The following is a 25,049-nucleotide window of genomic DNA, read 5'->3' on the forward strand; positions in this document are numbered from 1 at the left end:
TAATACCCACGGAGCTTCCCAGGATACTAATATCAGCCCCCAGCTGAATACCTAGCATTTACTAGCTATTAAAATGGGGAACCCCCAAAAAAATGACGTGGGGTCCCCCCTATTTTAATAGCTAGCAAATGCTAGGCAGACAGCTGGGGGCTGATATTAATAGCCCAGAAGGGTGCCATGAATATTGGCCCCCTCCCAGGCTAGAAGCACCAGCCATCAGCCGCCCCAGAAATGGCGCATCCATAGGATGCGCCAATTCTGGCACTTAGCCTCGCTCTTCCCACTGCCCTGTAGCGGTGGCAGTGGGGTAATAGGGCTGGGGTTGATGTCAGCTTATAATGCCAGCTGACATCAAGCCCAGGTTAGTAATGGAGAGGCGTCTATAAGACACCCCCATTACTAACCCCATAGTGAAAGTTAAAAAAAAACCACAAACACCCAGAATAAAGTCCTTTAATTGAAATAATGACACAATTCTTTATTGTTCTAAATTAAACCATACCTACCATCACGCCCATTCCAACTGAAGCCAACGATCTCCTGCAATAAAAGTAAAATAATAAAGCAACCTCATCCTTACCTTTCCATGGTTCCCACGACGGCTCCAGCTCTGCTACATTCACATGACATGCTGGATCGCAGCCGAAAGCTGCCATCCAGCTTGCCATGCCGCGGACACTGAGAAGCTCCTCAGTGAAGATCCTCAGTGTCTGGCTGTGACGGCATAAAGATGAGCCGAGGTCATGTCCAATGAACTCAGCCCACCTCATGCACGTCACTGACAGCGTGGGAAAATTCTCCTGCTCTTGCAGTGAGCGAGAGAGAATTCTCCTGCTGAAGCGCTGAGCGCAGGAGAATTTTCCCACGCTGTCAGTGATGTGCATGAGGTGAGCTCATGTCCAATGAACTCAGCTCACCTCATGCACGTCACTGACAGCATGGGAGAATTCCCCTGCGCTCAGCGCTTGAGCAGGAGAATTCTCCCACGCTGGGATGGCATTGAGATGACAGGCTGGATCACAGCTGAGCGCTGCCATCCAGCATGCCATCCTTCAGAGACACTGCAGAGCGCAAGCATGCCTGCGCTCTGCAGTGTCTATGAAGGATGGCATGCTGGATGGCAGCGCTCAGCTGTGATCCAGCCTGTCATCTCAATGTCATCCTGCTTGGGAGAATTCTCCTGCTCAAGCGCTGAGCGCAGGAGAAATTTCCCCCGCTGTCAGTGACGTGCATGAGGTGAGCTGAGTTCATTGTACATGACCTCGGCTCATCTCTATGCCGTTACAGCGAGACACTGAGGAGCGCAAGCATGCCTGCGCTTCTCAGTGTCTGTGACATGGCAAGCAGGATGGCAGCTTTCGGCTGCGATCCAGCCTGTCATGTCAATGTAGCAGAGCTGAAGCTGTCGTTGGAACCATGGAAAGGTAAGGATGATGTTGGTTTATTATTTTACTTTTTTTGCAGAAGACATTGGCTTCAGCTGGAATGGGCGTGATGGTAAGTATGGTTTAATTTAGAACATTAAAAAATTGTGTGTTTATTTCAATTAAAGGACTTTATTCTGGGTGTTGTTTTTTTTTAAATACTTTAATAGAAATTCATGGCGGTCATGTCTAATATTGGCGTGACCCCATGAATTTCGGGCTTAGGGTCAGCTGATAATGCATGCTTGCGCTCTGCAATGTCTCTGAAAGATGGCATGCGGGATGGCAGAGCTCAGCTGTGATCCAGCCTGTCATCTTAATGCCATCCCAGCGTGGGAGAATTCTCCTGGTTTAATTTAGAACAATAAAGAATTGTGCCTTTATTTTAATTAAAGGACTTTATTCTGGGTGTTTGTGTTTTTTTTTAACTTTCACTATGTGGTTAGTAATGGGGGTGTCTTATAGATGCCTCTCCATTACTAACCTGGGCTCGATGTCAGCTGGCATTATAAGCTGACATCAACCCCAGCCCTATTACCCCACTGCCACCGTTACAGGGCAGTGGGAAGAGCGAGGCTAAGTGCCAGAATTGGCGCATGCTATGGATGTGCCATTTCTGGGGTGGTTGATGGCTGGTGTTTCTAGCCTGGGAGGGGGTCAATTTTCATGGCACCCTTCCTGGGCTATTCATATCAGCCCCCAGCTGTCTGCCTAGCCTTTGCTAGCTAATAAAATAGGTGGGACCCCGCGTCATTTTTTTGGGGGTCCCCCATTTTAATAGCTAGTAAAGGCTAGGTATTCAGCTGGGGGCTGATATTAGTAGCCTGGGAAGCTCCGTGGGTATCACCTCCTTCCCAAGCTTCAAACATCTGCCCCAGCCGTCTGCTTAACCTCCGCTAGAGACTAAAATTACGGGGAACCCCAAGCCAATTTTTGTTTTCATAAATCCTTTTTAACACTAAATGACAAGTACAGTAATCAACACTGTCACTGTACTTCTTATATATGTGACTGACATGTTTCTATGTATCTAATCTATGTGTGATGCTCTATTCTTTCTATACTAAATTGTCGGGTACCACTGCAGAATTGCCGGCCGGCTTTTTTAAAGAGAAGGTGCATGAAAGCACTGTTATTTTTTTAACACTAAATGACAAGTACAGTGAGCTGAGCGCTGCAATCCAGCTTGTCATCCTTCAGAGACACTGCAGAGTGCAGGCATTATTTGAACTTCTGATTCTAGTTTTCGATATTCTAAAAGTATCGGAACTCAGTATCGGAACTCCGATACCGCGAATATCGGTCGATACCCGATATTTCAGTATCGGAATGCTCAACACTGCTCACTACTAGAGATGAGCTGTGTTCGACTTGAACTGTTCGCCAATCTCAAATTTGAGCTGTTTTGGGCGGTGTTCGAGCCGTTCGGCAAACACAAACGAATTGAAAAAAATTCGGCTGTTCGAGGTTATGTTCGATAACTGTTCGTGCACCAAAATCATAACTGGATTTTTTCACACTAATGCTGAAAATTAATGTTAATACGCAGTTTGAGTGTACAGCAGGGCGGGGGGAGGGGCAGGGGATGGATCTCTGCAGGAATAATGAAGATCTCCATTTTTTTTTCTCTTTCCCGCATTTACAGTGGGAAGGTGCAATCTGTCAGCCTATCAGCAGCGCACACACGGAGCGAACTGCTTTTTTTCACACAAGCAAGGGCATGTGTCATTGGCAGCGTATGTCACATGTCCTTGCCCTATAAGACCCAGCCATTTTCCCCGTCGCCACCATTTTCTCAATGCTGCAGCTGCGTGTTAGACGGCACCGCTGTTGCTGTGTGCGCTCTACCTTGTTGATTTCAAGCCAATTTTCGCACAAATCTACAGATAGCTTGGGAGTAGGGAAGATTTGTGATTGCAGTCCTTTTAAGGACTAGGTTACAGCATTTCCTACGACTTTTATTAGGCAGGTCTGTGCTCTTAAATAGATAGGTTGGGAGTAAAGACGAATTGTAATTGCAGTCCTTTTCAGGACTAAGTTACATCAGTTCCTATCAGTTTTTGCCAGGCAGGTCTGTGCCAGTAATGTGCAAGTTTTTTTCACAGCATTTGGCTAAATCTAGCAAAGCAAATCCTTTTTGGCCTATTGCAGAGTGTGTTAGTCAGTGGAGTAGCCAATCTGTGTTGCAAGCTACTCCACCTGTGTATAGAATACCAATTTTTTTACTGCACCTAGTGAAGTAAAACCTTTTGGGCATAGCATCATTCTATTAGTCCATCTATACTAACCTCCACCAGGTTGCAAATTGAATATAATTTTTTTCTGCATCTAGCGCTGAAAAAATATTTGGGCTTCTAGCAATGTGTGGGACTTGGTCTATTTGTCCATCTATACTGACCTCCATCAGGTTGCAAATTCAATATAATTTTTATCTGCATCTAGCTCTGAAAAAATATTTGGGCTTCTAGCAATGTGTGGGACTTGGTCTATTAGTCCATCTATACAGACCTCCATCAGGTTGCAAATTGAATATACTTTTTTTCTGCATCTAGCTCTGAAAAAATATTTGGGCTTCTAGCAGTGTGTGGGACTTGGTCTATTAGTCCATCTATACTGACCTCCATCAGGTTGCAAATTAAAAATAATTTTTATCTGCATCTAGCTCAGAAAAAATATTTGGGATTCTAGCATTGTGTGGGACTTGGTATATTAGTCCATCTATACTGACCTCCATCAGGTTGCAAATTAAATATAATTTTTTTCTGCATCTAGCTCAGAAAAAATATTTCTGCTTCTAGCAGTGTGTGGGACTTGTTCTATTAGTCCATCTATACTGACCTCCATTAGGTTGCAAATTAAAAATAATTTCTATCTGCATTTAGCTCTGAAAAATTATTTGGGCTTCTAGCAGTGTGTGGGACTTGTTCTATTAGTCCATCTATACTGACCTCCATCAGGTTGCAAATTGAATAAAAAAAATATCTGCATCTAGCTCTGAAAAAATATTGCAGCTTGTAGCAGTGTGTGGGACTTGTTTTATTAGTCCATCTATACTGACCTCCATCAGGTTGCAAATTCAATATAATATTTTTCTGCATCTAGCTCTGAAAATTTATTTGGGCTTCTAGCAGTGTGTGGGACTTGGTCTATTAGTCCATCTATACTGACCTCCATCAGGTTGCAAATTGAATATAATTTTTTTCTGCATCTAGCTCTGAAAAAATATTTGGGCTTCTAGCAGTGCATGGGACTTGGTCTATTAGTCCATCTATACTGACCTCCATCAGGTTGCAAATTAAAAATAATTTTTATCTGCATCTAGCTCTGAAAAAATATTTGGGCTTCTAGCAGTGTGTGCGACTTGTTCTATTAGACCATCTATACTGACCTCCATCAGGTTGCAAATTGAATATAATTTTTTTCTGCATCTAGCTCTGAAAAAATATTTGGGATTCTAGCATTGTGTGGGACTTGGTCTATTAGTCCATCTATACTGACCTCCATCAGGTTGCAAATTAAATATAATTTTTTTCTGCATCTAGCTCTGAAAAAATATTTGGGCTTCTTGCAGTGTGTTGGACTTGGTCTATTAGTCCATCTATACTGACCTTCATCATGTTGCAAATTAAAAATAATTTTTATCTGCATCTAGCTCTGAAAAAATATTTGGGCTTCTAGCAGTGTGTGGGACTAGGTCTATTAGTTCATCTATACTGACCTCCATCAGGTTGCAAATTAAAAATAATTTTTATCTGCATCTAGCTCTGAAAAAATATTGCAGCTTGTAGCAATGTGTGGGACTTGTTCTATTAGTCCATCTATACTGACCTCCATCAGGTTGCAAATTCAATATAATTTTTTTCTGCATCTAGCTCTGAAAAAATATTTGGGCTTCTTGCAGTGTGTTGGACTTGGTCTATTAGTCCATCTATACTGAACTTCATCATGTTGCAAATTAAAAATAATTTTTATCTGCATCTAGCTCTGAAAAAATATTGCAGCTTGTAGCAATGTGTGGGACTTGTTCTATTAGTCCATCTATACTGACCTCCATCAGGTTGCAAATTCAATATAATTTTTTTCTGCATCTAGCTCTGAAAAATTATTTGGGCTTCTAGCAGTGTGTGGGACTTGGTCTATTAGTCCATCTATACTGACCTCCATCAGGTTGCAAATTGAAAAAAAAAAATTTCTGCATCTAGCTCTGAAAACATATTTGGGCTTCTAGCAGTGTGTGGGACTTGGTCTACTAGTTCATCTATACTGACCTCCATCAGGTTGCAAATTAAAAATAATTTTTATCTGCATCTAGCTCTGAAAAAATATTTAGGCTTCTAGCAGTGTGTGGGACTTGTTCTATTAGTCCATCTATACTGACATCCATCAGGTTGCAAATTCAATATAATTTTTTTCTGCATCTAGCTCTGAAAAAGTATTTGGGCTTCTAGCAGTGTGTCGGACTTGGTCTATTAGTCCATCTACACTGACCTCCATTAGGTTGCAAATTGAATATAATTTTTTTCTGCATCCAGCTCAGAAAAAATATTTGGGCTTCTAGCAGTGTGTGGGACTTGGTCTATTAGTCCATCTATACTGATCTCCATCAGGTTGCAAATTAAAAATAATTTTTATCTGCATATAGCTCTGAAAAAATATTTGGGCTTCTAGCAGTGTGTGCGACTTGTTCTATTAGACAATCTATACTGACCTCCATCAGGTTGCAAATTGAATATAATTTTTTTCTGCATCTAGCTCTGAAAAAATATTTGGGATTCTAGCATTGTGTGGGACTTGGTCTATTAGTCCATCTATACTGACCTCCATCAGGTTGCAAATTAAAAATAATTTTTATCTGCATCTAGCTCTGAAAAAATATTTGGGCTTCTAGCAGTGTGTGGGACTTGGTCTATTAGTTCATCTGTACTGACCTCCATCAGGTTGCAAATTGAATATAATTTTTTTCTGCATCTAGCTCTGAAAAAAAATTTGGGCTTCTTGCAGTGTGTTGGACTTGGTCTATTAGTCCATCTATACTGACCTCCATCAGGTTGCAAATTAAAAATAATTTTTATCTGCATCTAGCTCTGAAAAAATATTTCAGCTTGTAGCAGTGTGTGGGACTTGTTCTATTAGTCCAACTATACTGACCTCCATCAGGTTGCAAATTCAATATAATTTTTTTCTGCATCTAGCTCTGAAAAATTATTTGGGCTTCTAGCAGTGTGTGGGACTTGGTCTATTAGTCCATCTATACTGACCTCCATCAGGTTGCAAATTGAATAAAAAAAAATTCTGCATCTAGCTCTGAAAACATATTTGGGCTTCTAGCAGTGTGTGGGACTTGATCTATTAGTTCATCTATACTGACCTCCATCAGGTTGCAAATTAAAAATAATTTTTATCTGCATCTAGCTCTGAAAAAATTCATTATGCTTCTAGCAGTGTGTGGGACTTGTTCTATTAGTCCATCTATACTGACATCCATCAGGTTGCAAATTCAATATAATTTTTTTCTGCATCTAGCTCTGAAAAAGTATTTGGGCTTCTAGCAGTGTGTGGGACTTGGTCTATTAGTCCATCTATACTGACCTTCATCAGGTTGCAAATTGAATATAATTTTTTTCTACATCTAGATCAGAAAAAATATTTGGGCTTCTAGCAGTGTCTGGGACTTGGTCTATTAGTCCACCTATACTGACCTCCATCAGGTTGCAAATTAAAAATAATTTTTATCTGCGTTTAGCTCTGAAAAAAATATTTGGGCTTCTAGCAATGTGTGGGACTTGTTCTATTAGTCCATCTATACTGACCTCCATCAGGTTGCAAATTAAATATAATTTTTTTTGCATCTAGCTCTGAAAAAATATTTGGGCTTCTAGCAGTGTGTGGGACTTGGTCTATTAGTCCATCTGTACTGACCTCCATCAGGTTGCAAATTAAAAATAATTTTTATCTGCATTTAGCTCTGAAAAAAATATTTGGGCTTCTAGCAGTGTGTGGGACTTGTTCTATTAGTCCATCTATACTGACCTCCATCAGGTTGCAAATTGAATATAATTTTTTTCTGCATCTAGCTCTGAAAAAATATTTGGGCTTCTAGCAGTGTGTGGGACTTGGTCTATTCGTCCATCTATACTGACCTCCATCAGGTTGCAAATTAAAAATAATTTTTATCTGCATTTAGCTCTGAAAAAAATATTTGGGCTTCTAGCAGTGTGTGGGACTTGTTCTATTAGTCCATCTATACTGACCTCCATCAGGTTGCAAATTGAATATAATTTTTTTCTGCATCTAGCTCTGAAAAAATATTTGGGCTTCTAGCAGTGTGTGGGACTTGGTCTATTAGTCCATCTATACTGACCTCCATCAGGTTGCAAATTAAAAATAATTTTTATCTGCATTTAGCTCTGAAAAAAATATTTGGGCTTCTAGCAGTGTGTGGGACTTGTTCTATTAGTCCATCTATACTGACCTCCATCAGGTTGCAAATTGAATATAATTTTTTTCTGCATCTAGCTCTGAAAAAATATTTCAGCTTGTAGCAGTGTGTGGGACTTGTTCTATTAGTCCATCTATACTGACCTCCATCAGGTTGAAAATTCAATATAATTTTTTTCTGCATCTAGCTCTGAAAAATTATTTGGGCTTCTAGCATTGTGTGGGACTTGGTCTATTAGTTCATCTATACTGACCTCCATCAGGTTGCAAATTAAAAATAATTTTTATCTGCATCTAGCTCTGAAAAAATATTGCAGCTTGTAGCAGTGTGTGGGACTTGTTCTATTAGTCCATCTATACTGACCTCCATCAGGTTGCAAATTCAATATAATTTTTTTCTACATCTAGCTCTGAAAAATTATTTGGGCTTCTAGCAGTGTGTGGGACTTGGTCTATTAGTCCATCTATACTGACCTCCATCAGGTTGCAAATTGAATAAAAAACATTTCTGCATCTAGCTCTGAAAACATATTTGGGCTTCTAGCCTTGTGTGGGACTTGTTCTATTAGTTCATCTATACTGACCTCCATCAGGTTGCAAATTAAAAATAATTTTTATCTGCATCTAGCTCTGAAAAAATATTTAGGCTTCTAGCAGTGTGTGGGACTTGTTCTATTAGTCCATCTATACTGACATCCATCAGGTTGCAAATTCAATATAATTTTTTTCTTCATCTAGCTCTGAAAAAGTATTTGGGCTTCTAGCAGTGTGTGGGACTTGGTCTATTAGTCCATCTATACTGACCTCCATCAGGTTGCAAATTGAAAATAATTTTTTTCTACATCTAGCTCAGAAAAAATATTTGGGCTTCTAGCAGTGTGTGGGACTTGGTCTATTAGTCCATCTATACTGACCTCCATCAGGTTGCAAATTAAAAATAATTTTTATCTGCATTTAGCTCTGAAAAAAATATTTGGGCTTCTAGCAGTGTGTGGGACTTATTCTATTAGTCCATCTATACTGACCTCCATCAGGTTGCAAATTGAATATAATTTTTTTCTGCATCTAACTCTGAAAAAATATTTGGGCTTCTAGCAGTGTGTGGGACTTGGTCTATTAGTCCATCTGTACTGACCTCAATCAGGTTGCAAATTAAAAATAATTTTTATCTGCATTTAGCTCTGAAAAAAATATTTGGGCTTCTAGCAGTGTGTGGGACTTGGTCTATTAGTCCATCTATACTGACCTCCATCAGGTTGCAAATTGAATATAATTTTTTCTGCATCTAGCTCTGAATAATTTTTGGTATTCTAGCAGTGTGTGGGACTTGGTCTATTAGTCCATCTATACTGACCTCCATCAGGTTGCAAATTAAAAATAATTTTTATCTGCATCTAGCTCTGAAAAAATATTTGGGCTTCTAGCAGTGTGTGCGACTTGTTCTATTAGACCATATATACTGACGTCCATCAGGTTGCAAATTGAATATAATTTTTTTCTGCATCTAGCTCTGAAAAAGTATTTGGGCTTCTAGCAGTGTGTGGGACTTGGTCTATTAGTCCATCTATACTGACCTCCATCAGGTTGCAAATTGAATATAATTTTTTTCTGCATCTAGCTCTGAAAAAATATTTGGGCTTCTAGCAGTGTGTGGGACTTGGTCTATTAGTCCATCTATACTGACCTCAATCAGGTTGCAAATTAAAAATTATTTTTATCTGCATCTAGCTCTGAAAAAATATTTGGGCTTCTAGCAGTGTGGGACTTGTTCTATTAGTCCATCTATACTGACCTTCATCAGGTTGCAAATTGAATATAATTTTTTTCTGCATCTAGCTCTGAAAAAATATTTGAGCTTCTAGCAGTGTGTGGGACTTGGTCTATTAGTCCATATATACTGACCTCCATGAGGCTGAAAATTAAAAATAATTTTTATCTGCATCCAGCTCTAAAAAAATATTTCAGCTTGTAGCAGTGTGTGGGACTTGTTCTGTTAGTACATCTATACTGACCTCCATCAGGTTGCAAATTCAATATAATTTTTTTCTTCATCTAGCTCTGAAAAAATATTTCAGCTTGTAGCAGTGTGTGGGACTTGTTCTATTAGTCCATCTATACTAATCTCCACCAGGTTGCAAATTCGATCTAATTTTTTTCTGCATCTAGCGCTGAAAAAATATTTCAGCTTGTAGCAGTGTGTGGGACTTGTTCTGTTAGTCCATCTATACTGACCTCCATCAGGTTGCAATTCAATATAATTTTTTTCTGCATCTAGCTCTCAAAAAATATTTCAGCTTGTAGCAGTGTGTGGGACTTGTTCTATTAGTCCATCTATACTAACCTCCACCAGGTTGCAAATTCAATCAAATTTTTTTTCTGCATCTAGCTCTGAAAAAATATTTCAGCTTGTAGCAGTGTGTGGGACTTGTTCTATTAGTCCATCTATACTGACCTCCATCAGGTTGCAAATTCAATATCATTTTTATCTGCATCTAACCCAGCCAAAACTTTTGGCCTAATACACAGTTTGGCCACTCAGCTCTGCTCGGTTCCCATCCATTGTTTTTTTGTGCAAACAACTCCAGAGTTGGGAATTAGTTAACCACCAAAATGAGTGGAAAAATGCCTGCTGCTTGTGGAAAGGGGAATAGGCGTGTTGGGAAGGGGAAAAAAGGTTGTGTCCGTGGGCTAGGTGTTAAAGCAACAGTAACATCTGCAGAAGAAAGAACGTCTTCCAGCCAAACTAAAATGTCTACTTCTTTTAGCGGACAATGTGATAAGATCCCTTTCTTATGGCCACGCCAATCGCTACAAATTCCAGATGAGGCACAAAACAGCAGGTGCTTCAACGGATATCAAGTGCTCCTTTAAGTGGGCTCTCCTCCACCTCAATTTCGACATCACAAATACTCCAGTCTTCAGAGGTGTCACCCCAATCGCACTTGCTTCCTCACAGCTCCCAAATCTCCAGCTGCCCGCCTGAGTATGGGGTAGAACAGATGGTTGAGTCTGCAGAGCTGTTTACTCATACTATAGCCTGGGAATCAAAGGTCGGCTCCAGAGCTTCTGTGAATCCAGACAAGGAAATGATCTGCACTGATGCCCAGAATCTTTATGAGTCGGATCCAGGACCAGACGCAGAAGGTTTGGACCATAATGTAGACCCTCATTCCCAAACTGTAACTCCTGTTGTTGGAGACAATGAGGAAGACGATGATGAGACTCAAATACCTGATTGGAGTGACAACTTTAGTTTTTTGTCAGGGCAGGAACAGGTTGGCTCTGAGGACGACGGGTGTGATAACACACAGGGTGATGATGATGAGGTTGGAGATCCCACTTACTGTCAACCCACAGTCAGCCAAGAGATGAGGTCAGCAGAGGAGGTGGAGGAGGTTGCTAGTGACGACAAGGTCAGGTTGCGCCTTCCTGGACAGAAACGTAGTACTGGAAGCACGTCAACAACTGCATCCTCAAACACAACTCTGCCTCTGACCACAAGTCGTGGTGGCTCTTCAGGTCGCATGGGTGCTAAGCCTTGCATAGCCTGGGCATTTTTCAGATCAACAAAGATGACCCAACTTGTTTTATCTGTAACATTTGTCAGCAAAAGCTAAGAAGAGGCCAAAAAATACATAGTTTGAGTACTTCATGCATAAACCGGCACATGGACATGAAGCATAAGTTGCAGTGGGAAGCTCACTGTGCTACAATGCGGCCTAGCCGGCCGGGCCAACAGCCGTCTGCCACACCTTGTGCATCCGCGGCCTCTTCATCCTCTGTGACTAGGGGGACAGCAGTCACACCTGTTTTGGGACGCAGACCTGCCACATCTTTACCCGCAACAGCCAGCGTGATTGGCAGGTCTTCATTTTCTTTGGAGGTGGTAACACCAGCTGGTGTTGAGTGCTGTCCGACATCGATAGCACCACCTTTGGATCAAGGCATCCTAACATGTCCGCCTGCATCTTCCTCACACACCGGCAGTTTGCCTGGGACACCCTTATCAACCCCGTCTAAGCACAACAGCCAGCCATCGGACCCTCAGATGTGGACAAGTAAAAGACCATTTCCTCCTAGCCATGAGAAAGCTAAGAGGTTGAATTTCACCATCTGGAAGCTCTTGGCTACAGAAATGCTGCCTTTCCGCCTGGTGGACACAGAGGATTTTCGAGACCTTATGTCCGTCGCAGTGCCCCCGTACCAGATGCCCAGTCGGCACAACTTCTCAAAGAAAAGTGTGCCTGCGCTCCACCAGCATGTCGCACACAACATCACCGCTTCTTTGAGAAACTCTGTGTGTGACAGGGTGCATTTCACCACAGACACTTGGACGAGTAGGCATGGACAGGGGCGTTACATGTCACTGGGTACTGGGTAACTATGGTGACAGCAGGACAAGGGGCTGCTGTCCAAGTCTTGCCGTCCCCACGAGTTGTGCATTAATCCTCTTTATCTCAAAGTTCCTCCACTGCTTCTGCCTCCTCAACCTCCTCTCGGTCCTCCACCTGCACCCAAAGCCTGTCTGGTCATGCAAGAAGCTTTCTAACTGCGCAGAAGGAATCAAGCACACCTCTTTACTATGCTGGCAGTAGGGCTCAACGTCATCAGGCGGTTTTACTTTGAAATGCCTGGGAAATGTGAGTCACACAGCTGAGGAGTTGTGGTCAGCTCTGGAGAACCAATTTCATGAATGGTTGTCTCCACTGGACCTGAAACCAGGGAAGGCCGTGTGCGACAATGCTGCAAACCTCGGTACGGCCTTTCGCCTGGGCAATGTCACACACGTACCTTGTATGGCTCACGTGTTGAACCTGGTTGTCCAGCAATTTTTAGCCCACTATCCCAGACTAGATGGCCTTCTGCAAAGGGCACGGTCACTGTGTGCTCACTTCCGCCTTTCACATCCCGCAGCTCAGCGACTTACATCTCTACAGAAGTCGTTGGGCCTGCCACTTCACCGGCTAAAATGCAATGTGCCTACCCGGTGGAATTCAACTCTGCACATGTTGCAACGACTGTGGCAGCACCGACAAGCCCGGGTGCAATACGTTGTGACATATAGCCTGGGCCAACGAGATCCAGAGGTGGGGCAAATCATTCTGGAGGAGTGGTCTTAGATCAGGGACCTATGCACCCTTCTGCACAGTTTTTAAATGGGGACGAAGATGTTTAGTGATGACGATGCCATTATCAGCATGACTATTCCGGTGATTTACATGCTGGAGCACATGTTAAACAGAATTAGGAGTCAGGTGGAGGCACAAGAGGAGGTGGAGGATGTAGAGGAGGAGGAGTTGTATGCGGAAGGGATAACATCTGCAAGGTCCAGACGGTAAGCAGCACCAAGGCGGCAGGCATGTGAGGGAGGGGGAGATGGTTTTACCAGGGCGCATGGTAGCAGCCAAACTAGTGAGGAAGGTGCAGGAGCCCAGGAAGAAGAGGAGGACGAACTGATGGAAGACTCATCAGATGAGTGAGACCTTGATTACATTTCTGTTGTGCAAGGTTGGGGGGAGAGGACAGAGGAAGGAAGCATGATTGTTACCTCGCCACCAACACAACAGGGACTTGGTGCTCCTGGATGCGCAACACAAATGAGTGCCTTCTTGCTGCACTACCTGCAACATGACCCTCGAATTGTGAGAATTAGAAATAATCCTGACTACTGGGTTGCCACACTGTTAGATCCCCGGTACAAAAGTAAATTTGCAGAAATTATTCCTGCCATAGAAAGGGATGCACGCATGCAGGAGTATCAGCAGAGACTGTTGCAGAATATTACATGTGCTTTTCTACAAAACACCAGTAGTGCACGTAGTGAATCTCACAGTTCCAACTTGCCAACTGTGGGACCGTCGAGTGTTCAGCACTCAAACCGTAACTGAAACACAGTATCTGCTGGTAACATCAATTTTGCGGAATCATTTCACCACTTTTTTAGCCCATCCTTTGCAAGGCCACAGGAGACAAGAAGTCTGACACATAGTCAACACCTAGAGACGATGGTACAGGAGTATCTCCAAGTAAACATTGAAGCCATGACTGTGTCACTGGACCCTTGCTCTTTTTGGGCTTCCAATCTGGATAAATGGCCAGAGCTCGCCACTTACGCCTTGGAGATCTTGTCATGCCCCGCAGCCAGCGTTCTGTCTAAACGTGTGTTCAGCGCTGCTGGTGGTGTGTTGACAGATAAGCGCACGCGGCTCTCCACTGATAATGTAGACAGACTCACGTTCATAAAGATGAACAAATCATGGATCCGAAATGACTTTTCTACCCCTGTGTCATCCTGGGGAGAGTAAAAGCTTGATTGGTTAAAATCACCTCACCAATCGTTTTAAGCTTTCAAATTACTAATCATGTTTATCTGTATCTTGGCTGGAAAATTATTTGGGCTTTTTAGCAGTGTGCAGTACTGATTATATTAGGCCATCTATACTAAGCTCCACCAGATTTAAAATTAATAATCATGTTTATTTGTATCTTGGCTGGAAAATAATTTGGGCTTTGTAGCAGTGTGCAGTACTGATTCTATTAGGCCATCTATACTAAGCTCCACCAGATTTAAAATTACTAATCATGTTTATCTGTATCTTGGCTGGAAAATAATTTGGGCTATGTAGCAGTGTGCAGTACTGATTCTATCAGGCCATCTTTACTAAGCTCCACCAGATTTAAAATTAATAATAATTTTTAGCTGCATCTAGCCCGGAAAATAACTTTGGGGCTCCAAGATGCGCAAGACACATGAGTGCCTTCTTGCTGCACTACCTGCAACATGACCCTCAGATTGTCAGAATTCGAAGTAATCCTGACTACTGGGTTGCCACACTCTTAGATCCCCCACTCTCTTCGATCAACCTTTTCATTTTAATAAAGAAAAAAAAAATGGTCATTTTTGCAATTATAAGCATTAGCAGGTTATTAGAAACTGAAATAAAACAGTTTTCAACTCAAAACTTTATTCTAGGTAATGTTACATTTACATATAGAACCCCTTGTTCGAAAGGAGCTTCTGATCTCTCTCATCCATTGAATTTGTCAGGTTTTGGATGGTTTCTGCTTCAATTGTTTTGCATGAGGACAGAATACCCTCCCAGAGCTGTTGCTTAGATGTGAACTGCCTCCCACCATCATAGACACTCCTTTTGATGATGCTCCAGAGGTTCTGAATGGGGTAGAGGTCAGGGGAGCATGGGGGTCACACCATAAGTTTGTCCCCTTTTATGTCCATATCAGCCAGAGATGCAGATGTGTTATGTGCAGCATGAGACGGTGCATTATCATACATGAAAATGATCTTGCTGTGGAATACACGGTTCTTCTTCTTGAACCATGGCAGGAAGTGCTGTTTGAGAAACTCCACATACATTATGGAGTTCATCTTTACCCCTTCAGGGATCCTAAAGGGGCCGACAATCTCTCTCCCCATGATTCCAGCCCAAAACATTACTCCACCTCCTCCTTGTTGGCGCTGTAGCCGTGTTTGCGTGGGGTGTCCATCAACCAGCCATCCTCCATTCCAACCATCTGGACCATCGAGCGTTGCACGGCACTCATCCGTGAACAAAACAGTTTTGAAATCAGTCTTCATGTACTGTTTGGCCCACTGGAGCCGTTTCTGCTTGTGTGCAGTGGATAGAGGAGGTCGACAGGATGGCTTACGCACAGCTGCAAACCTCTGAAGGACCCCGCATCTTGTTTTTCGGGGGACGTTGGAGGCACCAGCAGCTTCAAAAACTTGCCTGCTGCTATGACAAGGCTTTTTGCCGCTGCTCTTTTAACCTGACGTAATTGCCTGTAGGAAAGAGTCCTCAATTTGCCCTTATCAGCATGCACACGTGTGTACTGTGAATCAGCTACATACTTCTTGATTGCCAAGACACTTCATCCTGATCATCGCACAATGTTGATTGTAGTCATGCCTTGATCTAAACACTCCACAATTTGTTGCTTTTCAGTAGCCGACACATCCTTTTTCTTTCCCATTTTGGCAGAAAATGTAGGCTGCTTAATAATGTGGGACAGCCTTCTTAAGTAGTCTTGCCTTTCATTGGACACACCTGCCAAACTACTTAGCACAGGTGTCTGCAATTGCTTACAGTGATATAAAGAGCCCTGGCACACATCACCATCAATGAGTTTAACTGACAAACAAACAAATTCTTCCCTTATCACTCCTAAACACTTTTTGCATAATAATTTGGAACACAGTGTACATGTGCTTTTCCACAAAACACCAGTGGTTCACGTAGTGAATCTTACAGTTCTAACTTGCCAACCGTGGTCTGTATGGAGTTGTTCAATAAAGGGCACAAAATTAAGATAGCATAGATGGAAGAGGTCTCTACGAATAGGAATTCCTAAGAATTTGATACCCTGTGAGGGCCAAGCAAAGGGAAAGTTGGACTGGATGGAATCCTGTACAGATTTGGGGAGAGAGACATCGAGGGCCTCAGACTTCGCTGCATTGATTTTAAAATTTGACCATGTAACAAATTGATCTATTTCAGCCATAACAGGAGGGATGGATATATGTGATTGAGTGATATATACTAGGACATCAGCAAATAGAGAGCACTTGTACTCGGTGCCTCCCACCTCAATCCACCTATATTGGGGTTATGGCGAATTGATGAGAGCAGGTGCTCCGTCACTAGGATGTATAAGAGAGGGGACAGAGGACATCCCTGCCTTGTCCCATTGGTGATTATGAAAGGTGATGAAAATGTTCTGATGCGCCCCTTGGGCATTGGGACACCCGGAGCCGGACCCTTTTTGGTGGATGCTGGTGGTTGTAGTCTCCGTGGCGGCCGCCCGGTTCCGTGGCTCAGGGCGGTCAAACCAGTGGCAGAACTATTTATGTGGTTTTGATGTTTTAATGTCCGACTACGCCACCCGTGGATTGCTTTCAGAGTGAACCACCGCTGCAGGGCTGACCGCTGAGGCTGGTGTTGTGGGTGCAGCAAAGCATAGTATAACTCCCCACGGGAGGAGTATAGCCTCAGGGAAGTGTATGCGGAGGATGGGGGTGATGGTGCAGGGCAGCAGCAGTTACGACACAGAGTCAGTGATGCAGTCCAGGGCCTTTACTCACAGTTCTGATTATCCAGACCACTTCTGCAGGTAACGGCTGCCCACGTCGTACTGTGCTCACCAGGTGAGGGGCTCAGACAACTCCCAGATAACTTTGGAGTGCTTCACAGGACCCCCTTTGTGTGTCCTTTGTCTAGCCTTTCTTACCAATGCTTCTGTCCGGCTGCCTCGGGCCTCCTCTTGGTAAACTTGGCGCCAGTTTCCCTGACCCTATGTGGTGCCTTCCTAGCGGGTGTAGCGAGGGGCTGCGCCACATAAAATGTCACAGCCTCCGTTTTCTAGCTAAGGGTCGTTTCCTGCCTCCACTAGTTTCGGGGACCGGTCTCCCCCTTTGGCCTGACCCCTCCACGCAGGTGGATTCGGGCGTGCGGTGGCGACTCGCCCGTCCGCACCCCTGCGACCCCTTCGTTCCTCGTTCCTGGAGCCTTCTCCGCTCCTCTTCCTTCCTTCTCCCTCTTCCAGGCCTGGGCCTCTGTTACTAGGCCCGCCTCTGGAGCAGAGCTCATGCAGAGCCCCTGCTGCCTGTCACTTCTGCTGAGACTTCTCTGCACTGAATTAGGATGGTGCCCACCTTTTATACTTCCTTCTCAATGCACCCAGGAACTGCTTCCTCCCTGCTCCTGCACTACAGGGTTCCCCTTCCTCAGTGTTCCCTCCCCCCATTCCAGCCAGGGATAGGGACTGTCGTGCCCATCTCAGGGGCATATTGGTCGCCCTGCCCCACGGCAATGTGGTGTAATGCATGCAGGTGTCGGAGTCCTGATCCACACTCCATCCTTACCTGAGAGTGAGATATCACACCTCTGTGTGAGGTGCAATACCTCTGTAGCAACCGAGCCCTCGGGGTGCTACAGTTCCACTTATCTTCAGCCTAGGTGATGCATTGCGATACAGGACCATGATTTTGACTATAAAAGGGTCCCCTAGACCCCTACCCCAAGCTTTTTAAGAGAATAATATATGGCGTGCAAGGAGACTCTATGGAATGCTTTCTCAGCATCCAACGAGAGTATCTAATTACAAATTTTTAACTGCATCTAGCCCAGGAAATACTTTGTGCCTAGTAGCAGTGTCTGCTAGTCAGCAGATTATCCCAGCTGTTAAGCAAGCTACACCACCTGTAGTTTGGACACTTAATTTTTTCAAAGGAAATGCTTCGGGACCCCGGGATACTCAGTGAAGAGCATCAGGAGGCACCCCAAGGCATAGGGGCTGGGACTGGCGGTAGGACGCCTTGCGGTGGACAGCCGAGCTCGATCCTTATAAAAGCTTTTTAACTGCAGCAGCTTTAGTGGACGCTACTGGAGCTGGAATTACGCGGCTGCTGGCATGAGACTTGCCCTCCAATAGATCCTTGTAAAATGATTTAAAGTGTATTCATTTAAATTAGAGAGACAGTTTAAATTAAAAAGCTTAGACCTGCCTCCACCACAGGGGGGGCTCGCTCGACCCACAAGCGGACAGGCACTAGTATTGGGAGAGGGGGGCTGGCCATCAGGGTCCACCGCGGCTCTGGCACAAACCCGGCGACACGGAGGTGGAACGGTCAGGAACGGACTGGCCGTGTCGGCTTCTCACTTTTTGGATTTTAGAAGGTCATGACATGCCTATATCTGTGTCTCCCCCTCCTTTTACTCCTCCACCTCTTTTTTTTTCGCATGACTATATCTACTTGTCACTTTTCCATGTGTTAGTTATGTCTTCTGAGCAGTTTGTCAGCTTTTGGACACTTTTGAAGGTGTTTTCTATGTGTTTCTATGTGTTTTTGTTTGCCTGCCATTGGTTTTAACGGTGTTCAAAGGTGTTCGACGAACAGTTCGACAAACAGTTCGGCGAACACAAGGGTGTCCAACGAACCGAACCGAACTCGAACACTACGGGGGTGGCTCAACACTACTCACTTCCTCTAAACCCACGCCCACTATCCTTAGGACATCTTGAAAGGTCTCTAACTTCTGCTGTAGCCTTTCTATTATTTGGAGGGCCTTTCTCTGTCTGGTCTCACAATTTATAGATGGCTGCCATATTCTGCTCCTCAGGCGACGCTGTCTTTCCATTTGCCATCTGGTGAGATTCAACTGTTCTACCTCTCGCAAGTAGGTCACTCGGTACTCCTTCAGCATTCATATATATATGCAAGATTTTCTTCCGTTCCTACCACAGAGAATGGCACCATGCCGTCTTCATCTGGTATCCAGTCCGGATGATCAGGTGGACTACTTACTTTCATCACACCAGACTTCTTTACCATCATTTGCATGGCTTGGCCATTTATCCCAATGAGCTTTCTTACCCGAGCATGAGGCACCCAGATGACTTCTTCCAGCAGACTTTGAGCTTTTCTCATAAGCTCCAGTTGTCTAATGGCTTGTTCCGTCTTCAACCGGACAATCCGCTTTGTGCGAACACATCGCCAGTGCATGTCACTTAGGACATCATCTGGCTCAGATTTCAGGGACAACTAACTTTCAGCTTCTTCACCCTGTATGCTTCTCCTGAGCTGACTCACAGCTATGAACTCAAGAATTCTCCTCTTGACCTCTTCCATTCCATACTTATCTTCTTTTAACACTTTCTCAGCTCTCCTCAGGATCACCTTCTCATGGTATAAAGGATTAAGCTCAACTTGTTTGCCCTTTTTCTTCACCAAGGAGGCCTCGTTCACTGATTGGTACTTTGCCAGGCAACCTTTAAGCTCGAAAACTTCTTCCTCTAGCTCAGCTATTCGCCTCTCAGCAGCCCATCTCTGAAGCTCTTCCTGCTTCAACTGCTTCTTTATCAGCAGAATTCTCCCAGCCCTCTCTGTCTCGAATGCGCCCACTCAGCTCTCGACAGCCAGTCTCTCAAGCTTCTCAAGCTTCTCTTGCTTCAAATGGGCTTGTAGCGGCTCCTTGAGCTCCTTGTTCTCGGCTCTTACATCCACCTAATCATCCAAGCTCGCATTATTCGAGGTGGCATTTGTTTCATACCTCCCTTCTCCAGTGGCAAACTCCTGACCCTGGTCTGTGGCTTCTCCGATAGACTCCTCCATCTTTTTCTGCTCAGTTTCCATCCTGCCGATTCTATCCTTGAGGCATGTCTCTGCCCTCTGGAGATCATCACAGAACATCTTCAGCTCTTTCACCTGAACTTCCCTTCCTAGGATCTTTCTGCGGAGATCATCATTCTCATCCCGGGTGTCCTGTAGAGTGGTCTCAATCACTTGGCGCATGTGCTCTGCATCAGCCTTATCCTCTAGTTTTTTCTTAACCTTGAGGAGATCCTCATAGTCTCTCTTGGTTTGTTGCAGTTTCCTATTGAATTTTTCACGCATCTTTTCTGTCTCACGGTCATGACCAGACACTTCATCTTTTAATGCCCCTTTCAGGGTGGATAGCTCCAGGTCTCGCTAGTACAGAGAGTCCTCCAGCTGCTCCTTCTCCTGCATTAGAGGCTTTACTTGGTCTTGGAATTGCTGCAGCTTCCTCATGTGTTCATCATACTCCTTCTTGGATTCACACAGTTCCCGGTTGAATTGTTTGCGCAGTAGTTCTAGGTCTTGATCATATCCAGAAACTTCATCCTTCAGCGCCCCTTTAAAAGCAGATATCTTCCTATCCCTCTGGTGTAGACCCTCATCCAGCCTTTGCTTTTCCTGCATCAGCTGCTTCACCTGCTCCCGAAATCTCTGCACTTCCTTTCTTGTGACCTCTGCTTCCTCCGCATCCACAGCGCCTTTTTTCACTCGGTTCAGCTCTGACTGCACCAGGGAGAAACGATTTTTCATCTTGCTCACTCATCTTCAGACTTCTCTTTCTCAAGCTTCAACTGCAAAACCTCCTCCTTGGTTTTGCGGAGGTCCTCTTTATTTTTCTGGAACATTTCCTTCCATTGGTTGATTTCCTCGCTGCTTTCCTCCAGTTCTCGCTACAGGTTCCTCACAACCTGGTTTATTTTCTGCCGTTCAGACTCCAGGCTCAGCTGGTCCTGGGACATGTTCTCCGTGTTTTTCCTTAGTTGCTGCATGTCACTCTGATACTGCTGCCTGACATGCTCCAGCTCTTCCTCCTGGTCTTCTTTGTTGTCTAAAGGAGGATCTACACTCGGTTCAAAGGCACACAGCATTGCATTTTCTTTATTTACCCTTTCAGCAAGGGCTACAGAAGCAACTTTTTTGTGGCCCTTGCGTCTTCAACAACGAGAGTGGGACTTTCTCACCTCATTTAACTCCTCCTGACTGAACTCTCTTTCTACTTTCGTAGTGTCACCATCAGCTGTGAGGTCTGTGTCACTTCCCATGGTGTTGTGGACCAACAAGTGACCTCCCACTTTGATGTCAACCCCTTCTACTGGAGCTACCCAGTTATCAATGGTCGAATTGTCATTTTTAGGCGATACCCACACACGACCAGTAACCAATTCTGGATTTGTATGCTCCACCCCCTTTTGGGACAGCGTCCCCTTTTGGACAACCACACCTGTAGGGGGTACTTTAAAAAAAAAAAACGCGATAGTCTTAGGACCCAGTTCACAACATATCTTACCACCTCCCTGGGCACTCTGGGATAGTGCCGGCGCCACAGGAGAACTAAAGGAATGGTCCACTGATGCCATTCTATAAGGTGCCAGTGGCTCCTGCCGTTCCTGCACCATGTCCTGTTGTCGTTTCTTAAATGCCTGCAGCTGAAATTTTAACAGGCACTTTAATCGCTCAATAGCTTCAGTCTCATTTTCTGCTCCCTTCACAGCCATCTTTATCAGCTCCTTCATTTCTTCAGAACACTCTATTTTTCTGAAGAACGTTTCCAGCCGGTCATCTAACCACTTCTCCATTCCATCTGGGGATACTGCTCCATTCATAGCCATCGCGGTACGCTGTTCACACCAGACACTTAACACCACTCTCCCCGGAAAAATTTTCGTGGCCCCACCAAGCCACAGCAAACCAGGTTTGAGTGCAATGACAATTTTCGTAACCCCACGAAGTTACAGCCAGATGCTTTACTCCTCATGGCCCCGCCGAGCCACAGCCAGATGCTTGCATCCACGTTTGTGATCCTGTGCCGTTACCCCTTGCAACCAGGCTGCAGTTGCCCGCATTCTCCACCAATTGTGAGGTACCACTATTGATCATGTTGAGGGGCACTCACTTCACTGGGTCAATTAAAGCACACATGCAACGTTTTCTGGTAATCTAAAGTCCAGCAGTTTATTACACAACATAAACTGCTTATAACATAGTCCATCTCAGTGGCTCACAGGAATGTTACACATGTAATATCCTAGAACCTTTTCAGTGGCAGCTATGCCCGCTTGGCTTCAGATACAGTCTTCAGCAAGGTAACAACATCAATGTCTATATCAAGCACCATTTTTTACCTTTGCCGCGTCTAGCTGCTTCCATCAGTTCTGTTCTGCAAAAGCTGTAGTTTAAGGCTCACCAAGTGTGGCCTCTAGGCCTCATGTCTTCCAGGGCTCTGAAACAACGGATACTAGAAGCCTGTGCAAGCATTTCTTCTGCGGTGTTGCTATCAGTGTGTCAAGAGTGGGAGAAGAGGGTTGCATTGACAATCCAACACAATGGACAGCACTTTGAACACATTTTATAAGTGGTCATAAACTTGTAAAAAACTCATGAAAGAATAAAGTTACATTAAAACCAAGTGCACCATTGTTTTTCTTAGGAAATTCTCAATAAGTTTGATGTGTCACATGACCCTCTTCCCATTGAAAAAAATAGAGTTGGATCCAAAATGGCTGACTTAAAAATGGCAGCCATGGTCACCACCCATCTGGAAAAGTTTTCCCCCTCCCATATACTAATGTGCCACAAACAGTAAGTTGATATCACCAACCATTCCCATTTAATTTAGGTGTATCCATATAAATGGCCCACCCTAGCACTAGCACTTTATAAACTGATTTACATTAAGTCTTGGGATGATATAGACCACTTATACGGTGTTAGTATATATTGATTTAGCTAGAATTTTGGTCTCATTTTCTCATGATTGGATACAATGGCACTAGCACATTAGATGATTTTCTGCATATATTGAGGTCTGATACTACCCCCACCTGTTATCTATTTGTGGATCAGCAACTACAAACACATTATTATTCTTATTTATTTATTTATATATATAGCACCTTAGATTCCATGGTGCTGTACATGAGAAGGGGTTACATACAAATACAGATTTCAATTACAGTAAACAAACTAACGATGATAGACTGGTACAGATGGAAGAGGACCTGCACTTGCAGAATTACATTCTACAAGATGATGGGAAAGGAGACAATAAGTTGGGGGGTTGAAGCAGCTCCGGTGTTGGTGAGGCGGCAGCTCTAGTGGTGATGAGGAGGCAATGGGGTCACTGTGGCTCTAAGCTTTCTTGAAGAGATGGGTTTTCAAGTTCCATCTGAAGGATCTGAATGTGGTGGCTAATCTGCATTGTTAAGGAATTTCAGAGGATGGAGGGATATTCGGGAGAACTTTTGGAGGCGATTGGGTGAGGAATGAATAAGTGTGGATGAGAGAAGGAGTTCTTGGGAGGATCGGCGATTGAGTGCAGGAAAATGTCGGGAGATTAATTCAGAGATATACGGAGGAGACTGGTTATGGATGGCTTTGCAGGTCAGCATTAGCAGTTTGAGCTGCATACACAGGGTAATTGGGTGCCAATGAATGGATTTGCAGAGGGGTGAAGCGGAGGAGTAGCGAGGCGAGTGATGAATTAGTTGGGCAGCATAATTAAGGACAGACTGGAGAGGTGCGAGAGGGTTTAGCAGGTAGGCCACAGAGGAGAATGTTGCAGTAGTCAAGGCAGGAAATGATGAAGGTATGCACAAGCATTTCAGTAGATTGAGGGATGAGGGAAAAATGGATTCTGGAAATATTTTTGAGCTGGAATCGCCAGAAGGTGGAAAGAGCTTGGATATGAGGTTTGAAGGACAAGACAGAGTCAAGTGTTAGTCTGAGGCAGCGAGGAGATCCTGGAGAGGGCAAGGTCTTTGATGCCAAAAGAATAAAGGATCTGTAGTGGAAAGCAGTGGTCAACTGTGTCAAAGGAAGAGGACAGGTCTAGAAGGAGGAGTGTAGAGAATTGTCTGTTAGCTTTGGCTGTAAGTAAGTCATTAGTAATTTTGGTCAGGGCAGTTTCAGTGGAATGATGAGGACTGAAGCCAGATTGTAGGTTGTCAAAGAGACAATTAGATGAGAGGTTGGAGGAAAGTTCAGTGTGGGCATGCTGCTCAAGACGTTTTGAAGCAAATGGGAGCAACGAAATGGGATGATAGCTGGACTTAGCAGTTGGGTCGAGGGAAGGCTTTTTGAGGATAGGTGTGATTGTGGCATGTTTGAAAGCAGAAGGGAATGTACCCAAAGTTAGTGATGAGTAGAAGACATAGGTTAGGGATGAAATAAGTGTGGTGGTGAGGTTGGAGAGGATGTAGGATTGGATGAGCTCAAGTGTGGTGAGGTGTGATTTGGAGAGGAGACAAGTATGCTCTCATTCAGTGATGTTGGAGAGAGAGGTTATGGGGAAGGGGGTTAGTCTGGTAAACAAAGGGGTTGTGGCAGTCCAACAATAAAGACTTGTCTTGTTTAGTCAATCTTATTTTTTGAAGTGTGTGACAAAGTCCTCAGCAGAAAAAAGGGAGGTTGGAGAGGGCAGTGGTGGGTGGAGGAGAGTGTTAAAAGTGTTGAATAACTGTTTGGGGTTGTAGGATAAGGAAGATATGAGGGTTGTGAAGTAGGCCTGTTTAGCAGAGGTGAGGGCTGATATGAATGTTGTTTGTTTGAATGCAGTGACGTCATCTTACATATATGTTTTCTTCCAACGCCACTCAGCGACCCTGGACACTTGCTGAAGCCTTTTAGTGAGGTTATTGTGCCAGGGTTGCTATTAACTCTTTGCACTCTGCCATGCACGAGAGGGGTGATTCGAGAATGGCATTGTAGAAAGCAGTGGCATCTCATCACATCTCTACAAACACATCTACAAACACAGGTCTTCGCATTTGATTTTTAATACTGATGTAACAAATTTTTTGCCTGATTTTGTTTTTTTTTAATAAAGTATGACATAACTAAAAATACTCTCCCAG

Source organism: Phyllobates terribilis, unplaced genomic scaffold (assembly GCF_046119375.1).
Source record: "Phyllobates terribilis strain yellow unplaced genomic scaffold, ASM4611937v1 Scaffold_1__5_contigs__length_1240528914, whole genome shotgun sequence".
NCBI lineage: Eukaryota > Metazoa > Chordata > Amphibia > Anura > Dendrobatidae > Phyllobates > Phyllobates terribilis.